The following is a 10259-nucleotide window of genomic DNA, read 5'->3' as shown; positions in this document are numbered from 1 at the left end:
GCACTAGCTCCCAATTACCCAGTAAAGCCTGCTCGAGGCACACAGAAACCAAATTTAAGAAAGAGCAACCCGCTCTCAAAGTTCAAGCCTATTCAAAGGCCACACCAAACTCCACCTTCAATCTGCCCTCCAGGCACACAAGAACAGGGGTAATAATACCCAATCTACTGAGGCCTATTCAGTAAAGAAACGGGTCAATTACATGGCCCAAAATTCTGATTTGAATGGAGGTGTAACTTGCACTCCTAATACCTTTTTAAAACCTGTTTGGCACTAGGCCGCATACACAAGGGCTAATCCCATACTAAAGAGGTGACTTGTATAAGAAGACTTTATTACATTTAAAACAAGAAGAAACGGTTGTGAAAACAAAGTCACCTCAAAACAATAGGAGTGGGAGCTCGAGAGGGTTAGCACTCTCTATCCCAATTTATAGTTAAAGATCCGAAGTTTAGTAATAATAATGTTATTTGCTTTACGTCCCACTAACTACTTTTTAAGGTCTTCGGAGACGCCGAGGTGCCGGAATTTAGTCCCGCAGGAGTTCTTTTACGTGCCAGTAAATCTACCGACACGGGGCTGTCGTATTTGAGCACCTTCAAATACCACCGGACTGAGCCAGGATCGAACCTGCCAAGTTGGGGTTAGAAGGCCAGCGCCTTAACCGTCTGAGCCACTCAGCCCGGCGAGCCGAAGTTTTACCAAGTGTCTATTATATTTTAAAGATAGGTTACATGGGAAAGTTTTCGAACCTGCCCCGAGGGTTAAACTGCTGAGCTAGCAAGAAATAAAGTTATTAAACGGCCATTACCTTGTGGATGAACTGCTGCCCGAAGAAAGAGGCGCTTCCCGCCCCCTGCTACATACTCACACTAGGAGAGATGTTACTGAAGTGGCCAGGAGACCAGAAAATCAGCAGTTTATATACCCTCGTGGAAAATTCGAGACGTTTCATGAATGATTACAACCCGACCACAGAATTTTATTGGATTATGGCAAAAACTAATACACCAGACGAAGAAGAAACACCTTATTGGTGGAAAATTAATTACAGAAATTCCTTATTGGTCAAATTCAAAACTGGCGGAAAGAGAAGGGTTATACTGCCAACCCAAACAATGACTGAAAGAAATTTAACAAAGAACAAACTTATGAATAGCAAATTTCTTCAAAAAAAGTTCCTTCACTTCGCACTAGGGTGCACCATAGCAGTTCTTAAGTGGTGCCATCTAGAAGAGAATGTTCACACTTCTTACTCCAGAGAAAACAAAAACAAATCGAAACCGACATAGTTCAGAATACTTCAAAATTTACGGTAAAGACATCTTCTGAGAAACCTTAGAATTAATATGGTTGTTAAAGTTCAGGCTTCCTCCAGTAGAGGAGTTTCAACTGGCGCAATGTTTGAATTAGCGGCGTGGAGGTGTACCGCCCGGTGCAGTAATAATGCGGACTTCTGTCGCAATATATGTAGATCAGTGCTTGAACGATGTCTTTGTTTTGATAAAAACGGAGGCCAATTTGAAGAATTCCTGTATAAACTATTAATGCTACACAACGCATTTCCATTAACTGACTTATGCCGGATCCTTTATATCCAGGGTGTATCAAAACAAAAAGAAAAAACAAAAAAAATAAGTCAGGGATGCTCTTCGTGTTAAGTTCAGAACGATGGTGTAGTCGGATTGGCGGAGGAAATCCTTTGCGAGAAAATGAAGTTACTTTCTTACGAACTCACCGTATTTGTTATGCCAGAGCACAATCCGCTGCCGTGCGGTGCATGATGGAGACAGAGTTAATGCTCCGCGCATATGCACAAGTTTCCTCGTTCGACTCACACAAGATTGTCCTTGTTTGGTAATATCTACAGTTCGTTTATTAAACAGAGTAACTGCACACACAGTACAAGAACACACTTGTCAGTCAAGATCGCCTCTCCTATCGTCTGCTGGTCACAGTAACGCCCTTTAATATTTAACATCCTCGAAGATGCGACGCTGCTGTCCCACGATTGTGTTTTCCTTCACTCATAACATTGTACAGTATATTGAATGAAACACTGAACTGTTCACAGCGGATTTTGTTTAGGATGTGTGGTATGTCGCGAATGACCTGGAAAGCTGCCTCTATTCTCTTTCTACGGGGTTCGCATAGTAGTCAATTTGTGCAGAACAAATTGTACACTGCCTACTGGAGCTGGAGAGCGACTGTGCAAAACGAATGAGCAACTTGTGAATTTGCACCGAGCGTCTCTAACATCCACGTTTCCCTCCCTTCCTTCCCTTCTCTGACGCACAACAACAGGAGCGGCTGGCTCTGTGGGGTTATGTGAACGAATGTGATCCACGAAATGTCACTGTAATATATGTCCCAAATGGAAGATAATAATTGCTTTTACTCAAATAAAGTCTCAAATCGGAGGTAAATTAAGAAATGATGAAATATTCTATTTGTAGGGAATACATACTTCACTGTCTTACAAGTACTATTTCTTGTGCGTCGCAACGCAGTGTTTTGTTTGTCTAACATTGTCGTGTGTGATATCTTTGCTCAGTGAAGTTCTTTGGTGTTGTTTTATTGATTTTTCTCTTTGGATGTAATTTGAAGGGCTGTCACTTCGCGGTAGTGCTGCAAAGGAAGAAGGAAAATATAGCATCATTTCCTGAATTATATCGCGATAAGCAGGAATTAATTGGCGATAAAAACCTATGGCCTATGGACTAGCAAACTGAAATACAGAGATAGATTACCGCTTAATGTGGTTTTTCTTTTCTTTAGAAATGGTTGTTCTATGGACTGTTTCATTGAATTGTAGACGAAATCTAACGTGATAATTAAAAAAAATTAGCAAAATTCATAGGAATCTGGATATAGTTGGAGAAATGTGCGGAAGAAAAAAGGATGGATGTTTTGAAGAAACGAACATATTACGACATATCGTTAGGGCGAGTTGTGGACTTGTGTTCTAACTGATTCATTAAATGATTTATTGGTCCAGGGATCATGTTATTTTTCTTTAAAAAGTAATATATATATTAGTCCAGGTATCATGCTATTTTTCTTTCGGCAATAGCTTTAGGTCTTGTAGCTTCCTTACAGCACGATCATTTGCCTCGTTAAAGAATGCGATAACTTCCTGAATGCTGCTGACCTCCATTTCGCTGTTTGAACTGCCCGCGCTAGACATATGGACAAAAATAAGGAGAATTCACAGACATAGCACTCCCATTCATCGGTGCCAGCCCTGGACCTCAAGAAAGAAACAAAAGACGGCGCGAGCAGCGGAATACAACATAATGGGGTCCTGTCTACAGCCCGTGAGTACGTCTAAATATTGAGTATTGAGTAAAAGCAATTATTATCTTCAATTTGTGACAAAGATTACAGTGACATTTCGTGGATCACATTCGTTCGGCGAGTTCGTCAATTTGAATCGCACTCGAAAAGAAAAATGTTCTCCGCATTCCAATTGCACCATCGATCTTAACAAGACACGAGAGCATCCCTGTTTTCTTTTGTGTCGGTATACACCCTTTAGAACTACGTTCAGAGTGTTGAATGTTGAATTGCATTTCTATTCGACATTGAGTTAAATACTTTGTACAATTGCTTAGCGATTGCCCAACCCTGATTCCGTGACCTAATCACTGCCGGGGCATCTGTGAGCAGGACTTAAACGGACGTCCAGACCATATCTGAAGAACAGCTGACCTTGTAACAAGATCCTATTCATCGGCATTCTCATTACAATAGAAGATAACACCCGTGGGGTTGTGCAAGGCGCCGCCTACACTATTGGTGCCATACTTGGTACAGACAATCGTTTAGCTAGAACCATCCTTGAGGTGATGTATTGTGACAGCGGAACCGCCCGCTAAATAGCTATGTTAAGCAGCTTTCCTCTCCTTTGAACAATGTTCCACTTAATCTCAAGAACGTGATTTTGAAGAGATAAACAAATATTACCGGAAACAAGTGACACAATTGCCTTTGTTCCTTAAATATTTTGTTACGTAAATGTCGGAGGATCTGTGGTGTAGTGGTTAGCGTGATTAGCTGCCACCCCCGGAGGTCCTAGTTCGATTCCCGGTTCTGCGACAAAATTTGAAAAGTGGTACGAGGGCTGGAACGTGGTCCACTCAGCCTCGGGAGGTCAACCGAATAGAGGTGGGCTCGATTCCCACCGCAGCCATCCTGGAAGTGGTTTTACGTGGTTTCCCACTTCTCCTCCAGGCAAATGCCAGCATCGTACCTAACTCAAGGCCACGGCCGCTTCCTTCCCTCTTCCCTGTCTATCCCTTCCAATTTTCCCATACCCCCGCAAGGCCCCTGTTCAGCATAGCAGGTGAGGCCGCCTGGGCGAGATACTGGTCCTCCTCCCCAGTTTTATCCCCGACCCAAAGTCTCACGCTCAAGACCCCTGTTCACCATATTAGGTGAGGCCAGCCGCGCGAGGTACTGGTCCTCCTCCCCGTTGTATCCCCAGACCCAATGTCGTAATCTCCAGGACACTGCCCTTGAGGTGGTAGAGGTGGGACCTTTGCTGTGTCCGAGGGGACCCTGGAGGGTAAACAGATTAAGAAGATTAAGGAGAAGAAGAAGAAATGTCGTAATTACTTACCCTGGTAACCGGGAAGACATATACAAGGAAACGTAACCGAAAGGCCTCGCGGAAGAAAGAAAGAAAGAAACAAAGAAAGAAACAAAGAAACAAACAAACAAAGGGACTTTTTCCTTGCGTACATATATTCATTTTTCTTATCATCCGACTCGTTGGATGAATGGTCAGCGATGGAGCCTTTGACTCCGACCGGGTTGGAGATTTTGAGCACGTTTGATTGATTCCTCTGGCTCGGGGACTGGGTGTTCGGCTTTCACCCAACACTTTCCTCTTCATATTCAGACAACACACTGCATCACCAATCATCACAGTAACACGCAATAGTGATAACATCCCTCTCTATAGGGTTAATATCAGGAAGGGCATCCGTCCGTAAAATAGGCCCAAATCCACTTGTGCGATACACTTCCCAACCGCGAACCCACAGCTGTGGGAAAAGCGGTAGAAGAAGAAGAAGAAGAAGAAGAAGAATAACATTTTTCTTACCTTCTCCTCCTTAATCTGTTCACCCTCCAGGGTTAGTTTTTCCCACGGACTCAGCGAAGGCTCCCACACCCACCGCCTCAAGAACAGTGTCCTGGAGATTACGACATTGGGTCGGGGGATACAGCGGGGGAGGAGGACCAGTACCTCGCGCGGCTGGCCTCACCTAATATGGTGAGAAGGGTTCTTGTGGGGGATGGGATTATTACAAGGGATAGGAAAGGATGTGGGAAGAAAGCGGCCATGCCCTAGAGGGAGAAGTGGGAAACCACGGAAAACCACTTCCAGGATGACTGAGATGAGAATCGAACACCCCTCTACTGAGTTGACCTCCCGAGGCTGAGTGGACCCCATTTCAGCTCTCGTACCACTTATCAAATTTCGTCGCAGAGCCGGGAATCGAACCCGGACCTCCGGGGTGGCAGCTAATCACATCACAGAGGCGGACACTTGACTCATTATTACACTAATTTGTGTGGTATTCTTCATGGAAACATTGTAAACAAAGCATTTCGCGACAACGAACACATTTGAAACAAGAATAACACTTTGATTTCATAACTTCACGCGAAAAACAGATGTTGTTCTCAAATAGAATTACAAATCAAGGGCATACTCGGAACTCCGAATCTTCAGTTCCCAGTGACAATGCGCAATAGACTATGTGGGAAGAATAGCTGTGGGAATAACATTACCAAATTTTGAGGATAGATTTAAACGTTAAATTTTGCACAAAACAAGGGCCATTGGCAAGAACTCTCGAACAGGGCTAAAATATTATTTAACGAAGGGAAAATCCTCAAAATTTGAACCATTTTCTAGAAAACCACACGGCGACATCCCCTTGTCAGCCTTAGGAGGTCAACTGAGTAGATGGGGGTTCTATTCTGACCTCATCCTCCTTGATATGGTTTTCTGTGGTTTCCCACACATTCTGGAGGTATATTAACTTCCTCTTGTCTATCCTTTCCAATATTCCAATATTTCCCCCATAAGACGCCTTTTCAGCATAGCAGGTGAGAGCGCCTGGGCGAGGTACTGGTCCTTCTCCCCGTTGTATTCCCCGATCCAAAGTATCGCGCTCCAGGACACTGCCCTTGAGGCGGTAGAGATGGGATCCCTCGCAGAGTGCGTGGGAAAAGCCGACCCTGGAGGGTAAACAGATTAAGAAAGGAGAAAGAAAGAAAGAAAAACAGCTGTTATCATCACGAGTTTGTGATACACTTTAGGGAGGAGGAAGATGTCGAAATACAATGAACCAAAGATGGTATCCCCTGAAGAATTACACCCATTTTATACTCCAATGTTACAGGCAGTTGGAGATTTCAGAATACTTCATTGTATATCATCATGTGATTTACTGTGCACAGTACAAGGTGAAGTGTTTGACAAACAGCACGTTACTCACACGTCTCAAACGAAACCTTATTCAACGTCAGTCAGTCAGACTCGCCGACTGAGCCAGTTATGGCGAATCAATTACCTCACGTGAAAAGGAGATATTCTTCAAGACCGAGGCGGGGATGTGCATGGAGCAAAATCCAAGCTCCAAGCATGGCAAAGAAAAACACGGTATATTTTAAATCAAGTTACAGTTCAGCGTTGCTTTTCGTTTGGGCCCAGCGATGGATCACACCTCTACTGCCTCAAGGACAGTGTTCCGAAGCGTGAGACATTGGGTTGGGATACAACTGGGGAAAAGTACTAGTACCTCGCCCAGGCGGCCTCACCTGGTATGCTGAACGGGGGCCTTGTTTGGGGATGGGAAGAGGAAGAGGGAATGAAGGGGCCGTGGCCGTAAGTTAGGTACCATCCCAGCATTTACCTGGAAAGACGTGGTAAAGTACCTCGTGAATGGCTGAGGTGATAATCGAACCGTCCTCTACACAGGTCAAATCCTGAGGCTGAGTGGACTACGTTCCATTCCGCGTTAACACTTCCCAAATTTCGTTGCAGAACCGAGAAACGAACGTTGGCCCCCGAGAATGCCAGCTAATCACACCAACCACTATACCAGAGAGGAGGACAAAGACTTTCTATTCTGAAAATAATCCCAGCATAATATTTTGTGATCAGATGCAAAATAATTGACTGATTTCTCAGGGACGTAGTGGGACTAATTGTAAGGGCATACTGGGCCTTTCTTACTGTCAGCTAAGGACAGAGGTGCGGTATCCGAGTGATAAGGAGTTGGACTAGAAATAGAATGGGTTCAACCCGCACAGGTTCGAATCCTGTCGGCACCGTCTCTTTATCTACATATTAGATGTTGCAATGTGATATACTGGGCCTTTCTTATTGTCAACTAAAGCAGAGCTGCGGTGTTCGAGTGGTTAAGGAGTTTGACTTGAAATTCAATGGGTTCTACCCGCACAGGTTCGACTCCTGTCCGCGGCGTTCCTTAACCTACATACTATATGTTGCAATGTGACAAAATGGGCCTTTCTTATCATTAACTAACACAGAACTGCGGTGTCCGAGTGGTTAAGGAGTTGGACTAGAAATCCAATGGGTTCTACCCACACAGGTTCAAATCCTGTCCGCAGCGTTACGATTTCTACACATTAGATGTTGCAATGTGCCACTCCGGGCTTTTCTTATTAATAACTAGGGCAGAGCTGCGGTGTCTGAGTGGTTAAGGAGTTGGACATGAAATCCAATGGATTCTACCCACACAAGTTAGAATCCTGTCCATAGCGTTAGTATTTCTACACATTAGATGTTGCAAGGTGACACACCGGGCTTTTCTTATTGTCAACAACCGCAAAGCTGTGGTGTCCGGAGTGGTTAAGGTGTTGGACTTAAAATCCAATGGGTTCCACCCGCACATGGTCGATTACTGTCCGCAGCGTTACTTTTTCTACATATTGAACCGTACTGTTCATGACTTGATATGCAATATTTGACGCAATTGTAATTTTTCGCAACATGACTCCGAGTATATGGGCGCGAAGCTATATAAAACGCGGGAGTATCGAGGTGGTTCCCTAGGAAGGGTGTGACCATGTATGAGTGAAAATGAAGATGTGTTGGAGAAGGAAAGAGAGACAAGAATTTTGTTTTGGGAAGTACCATGCCACCTTAACAGCATTTAAAGCGGGAAGTGACAGGTTTACCACGTCACGGGAATCGAGTGATATCTCCTCTACCTGAGGGTTTTTAGGATAATAAAACGATGAAGTCCGCCTCTGTGGTGTAGTGGTTAGTGTGATTGACTGCCACCCCCGGATGCCCCAGTTCAATTCCCGACTCTGCCACAAAATTCGAAAACTGGTACAAGGGCTGGAGGAGAAGTGGGAAATCACGGAATCAGTTGACCTCCCGAGGCTGAGTGGACCCCGTTCCAGCCCTCGTACCACTTTTCAAATTTCGTGGCTGAGCCGGGAATCGAACCCGGTCCTCCGGGGGTGGCAGCTAATCACGCTAACCACTACACCACAGAGGCGGCATTTCTTATTGTCACGTTACAAAAAGGCCGCGGTTTTCGAGTTGTTAAAGTGTTGGATTAGAAACCTAATGGGTTCTACCCGCACAGGTTCGAGTCTTGTTCGCAGCGTTAGCTTTCTACATATTAGATGCCGGAATGGGACACATATGCCTTTCTTATTGCAGGTATGTGTAAGAGCTGCGGTATGCGAGTGTTAAGGACTTGGACTTGCAACCCAATGGGTTCTACCCGGGCAGGTTCGAATCCTGTCCGCAGCGTTGTTACAGTATGACGCACTGGGCCTTTCTCATTACGGGCTGGATTAAGTGCTGCAGTGTCCCAGTGGTTAAGGACTTGGATTGGAAATTGAATAGGTTCAACCGCAGCGCTGCTTTTTCTACATATTAGATGTGGCATTATGAAACAATGGGCCTTAGTTTTTGCCAGCTAGGGACAGGGCTGCGCAGTCCGAGTGGTTAAGGATTTGGACTAGAAATTGAATGGTTCTACCCGCTCAGTTACCAGTCCTGTCCGCTGCGTTAGCATTTGTACAAATTGGGTTATGCAGTATGACACACTGGACCTTTCTTATTGCCAACTAGGAACAGAGCTGCGGTGTCCGATTTGTTAAGGAGTTGGACTAGAAATCCAATGGGTTCTACACCCATAGGTTCGTGTCATATCCGCAGCGTTAATGTTTCTACATATTTGATGATACAGTATGACACACTGGGCCTTTCTTATTGCTGTTTGGCGGGAGAGCTGCGGTGTCCGAGTGGTTAAGGAGGTGGACTAGTAATCGAATGGGTGCTAGCCGCACAGGTTCGAGTCCTGTCCACAGCGTTAGTTTTTCCACATAATGGATGTTGCAATATGACGCAGCGGACCTCCCTTATTGTTGCCTAGAGTAAAAGAGCTGCGGTGTCCGAGTGGTTAAGGCTGAGCGATCAGTTTTAGCTGCCAATCGCGAGGGAACAGATGACAGCTCCGACACCACTAGCTAGCGGTTTCAAGTGTTTTTCTAGTGCGTTGTCTAGGTTATACCTCGTAGGCAACGATTAGTGACGTGCACTACACTTCTATCTCCCCGTTCTGCTCTTACACGTCATCTAGTGTCTGTATCTCTCTCTACTTGTGTCGCCTTGCTTCTGAGTCACACACACCATACCTGCTTTCCGAGCCGTAAGACCAATTTGTACGATCTGTCGTCCTGCATCCCCAACCCGCCAAAGATCGGTTGTTTGTTATGTTATGATGTAGCATACATAATGATACTATTAAATGATTATGATATATTATGTTTCTTAAAATCACAATTCAAATACATTTCTATTGATCATAAACTATATTTCTTCTGGGATTATAACTTGCAGATTTTCTTTGCTGTAAGTTAGGTACCAACCCCGCATTTGCCTGGAGGAGAAGTGGGAAATCACGGACTCAGTTGACCTACCGAGGTTAAGTGCACCAAGTTCCAGCCGTCGTACCGCTTTTCAAATTTTTTGCAGAGCGGGGAATTGAACCCGGTTCTCCGGGAGTGGCAGTTAATCACTCTAACCACTACACCACAGAGGCCAACGTTACTCTTTCTACATATTAGATGTTGCTATACGAGACTTTGCGCCTTTCTTATTGCGACGTTGCAAAGAAGCTGCGGTGCCCGAGTGCGTAATGGGCTCTACCCGCACAGGTTCGAGTTTTGTTCGCAGCGTTAGCTTTCAACATATT

The 10259-nt window shown here is 44.8% G+C and overlaps 4 non-coding genes across 4 annotated transcripts; all 4 read left to right on the top strand.

Annotated features, from left to right (window-relative positions):
* The first annotated feature begins 7269 nt into the window (after positions 1 to 7269).
* TRNAS-AGA (transfer RNA serine (anticodon AGA)) lies at positions 7270 to 7350 on the top strand. Its single transcript has one exon. It is a non-coding gene; the product is annotated as a tRNA-Ser (tRNA).
* Positions 7351 to 7419: 69 nt separating this feature from the next.
* TRNAS-UGA (transfer RNA serine (anticodon UGA)) lies at positions 7420 to 7501 on the top strand. Its single transcript has one exon. It is a non-coding gene; the product is annotated as a tRNA-Ser (tRNA).
* Positions 7502 to 7570: 69 nt separating this feature from the next.
* On the top strand, positions 7571 to 7652 carry TRNAS-AGA (transfer RNA leucine (anticodon UAA)). The gene has a single exon. It is a non-coding gene; the product is annotated as a tRNA-Ser (tRNA).
* A 1640-nt stretch (positions 7653 to 9292) lies between these two features.
* Positions 9293 to 9374, top strand: TRNAT-AGU (transfer RNA threonine (anticodon AGU)). The gene has a single exon. It is a non-coding gene; the product is annotated as a tRNA-Thr (tRNA).
* The last annotated feature ends 885 nt before the right edge of the window (positions 9375 to 10259 follow it).

This window comes from Anabrus simplex, chromosome 3 (assembly GCF_040414725.1).
Source record: "Anabrus simplex isolate iqAnaSimp1 chromosome 3, ASM4041472v1, whole genome shotgun sequence".
Taxonomy (NCBI): Eukaryota; Metazoa; Arthropoda; class Insecta; order Orthoptera; family Tettigoniidae; genus Anabrus; species Anabrus simplex.
This window is presented reverse-complemented; position numbering and strand designations above follow the sequence as displayed.